We start from the raw sequence: 2,010 nt of genomic DNA, 5'->3' as shown, positions 1-2,010 counted from the left end.
ATGTGATATGGTCAAGACATGATGCTAAATTTTATTGTATGAGATGATCATGTTTTGTAACCGAGTTATCGGCAACTGGCAGGAGCCATATGGTTGTCGCTTTATTGTATGCAATGCAATCGCGCTGTAATGCTTTACTTTATCACTAAGCGGTAGCGATAGTCGTGGAAGCATAAGATTGGCGAGACGACAACGATGCTACGATGGAGATCAAGGTGTCGCGCCGGTGACGATGGTGATCACGACGGTGCTTCGAAGATGGAGATCACAAGCACAAGATGATGATGGCCATATCATATCACTTATATTGATTGCATGTGATGTTTATCTTTTATGCATCTTATCTTGCTTTGATTGACGGTAGCATTTTAAGATGATCTCTCACTAATTATCAAGAAGTGTTCTCCCTGAGTATGCACCGTTGCGAAAGTTCTTCGTACTGAGACACCACGTGATGATCGGGTGTGATAGGCTCTACGTTCAAATACAGCGGGTGCAAAACAGTTGCACACGCGGAATACTCAGGTTATACTTGACGAGCCAAGCATATACAGATATGGCCTCGGAACACGGAGACCGAAAGGTCGAGCGTGAATCATATAGTAGATATGATCAACATAGTGATGTTCACCAATGAAACTACTCCATCTCACGTGATGATCGGACATGGTTTAGTTGATTTGGATCACGTCATCACTTAGAGGATTAGAGGGATGTCTATCTAAGTGGGAGTTCTTAAGTAATATGATTAATTGAACTTTAATTTATCATGAACTAAGTCCTAGTAGTATTAGCATATCTATGTTGTAGATGAATAGCTCGCGTTGTTGCTTTCATATGTTTATTTTGATATGTTCCTAGAGAAAATTGTGTTGAAAGATGTTAGTAGCAATGATACAGATTGGATCCGTAATATGAGGTTTATCCTCATTGCTGCACAGAAGAATTATATTCTTGATGCACCGCTAGGTGACAGACCTATTGCAGGAGCAGATGCAGACGTTATGAACGTTTGGCTAGCTCAATATGATGACTACTTGATAGTTTAGTGCACCATGCTCAACGGCTTAGAATCGGGACTTCAAAGACGTTTTGAACGTCATGGACCATATGAGATGTTCCAGGAGTTGAAGTTAATATTTCAAGAAAATACCCGAGTTGAGAGATATGAAATCTCCAACAAGTTCTATAGCTAAAAGATGGAGGAGAATCGCTCAACTAGTGAGCATGTGCTCAGATTGTCTGGGTACTACAATCACTTGAATCAAGTGGGAGTTAATCTTCCAGATAAAATAGTGATTGACAAAATTCTCAAGTCACCATCACCAAGTTAGTAGAACTTCGTGATGAACTATGATATGCAAGGGATAACGGAAACGATTCCCAAGCTCTTCGTAATGCTGAAATCGACGAAGGTAGAAATCAAGAAAAACATCAAGTGTTGATGGTTGACAAGACCACTAGTTTCAAGAAAAGGGCAAAGGAAAGAAAGGGAACTTCAAGAAGAACGGCAAGCAAGTTGCTGCTCAAGTGAAGAAGCCCAAGTCTGGTCCTAAGACCGAGTGACGGTGTCCTGGACTAGGGGGTACTCACCACGTCGTCTCCCGATCTATTAGATTGGGCCGAGGACCCCCGTGGCCGTATACTCATGGGCCAGTTCGGACGGCTACCGCATACAAGGAAGATTCCACAAGACTTGGCCATCAAGACAAGGACTTCTCCCCACCGGCGTATTCGGCTAGGACTCTTGTTATCCTAGGCCTCCGGTGCATTATATAAACTGAGGCCAGGCTAGTCGATAGATATACAATATATACAACAATCATACCATAGGCTAGCTTCTAGGGTTTAGCCTCCTTGATCTCGTGGTAGATCTACTCTTGTACTACCCATATCATCAATATTAATCGAGCAGGACGTAGGGTTTTACCTCCATCAAGAGGGCCCGAACCTGGGTAAAACATTGTGTCCATTGTCTCCTATTACCATCCGGCCTAGGCGCACAGTTCG

This window comes from Triticum urartu, chromosome 3A, assembly GCF_056163025.1.
Source record: "Triticum urartu cultivar PI428250 chromosome 3A, HENAU_Tu73, whole genome shotgun sequence".
Classification (NCBI taxonomy): Eukaryota; Viridiplantae; Streptophyta; class Magnoliopsida; order Poales; family Poaceae; genus Triticum; species Triticum urartu.
The sequence above is the reverse complement of the archived record's forward strand: the minus strand, read 5'-3'. Positions refer to the sequence as shown.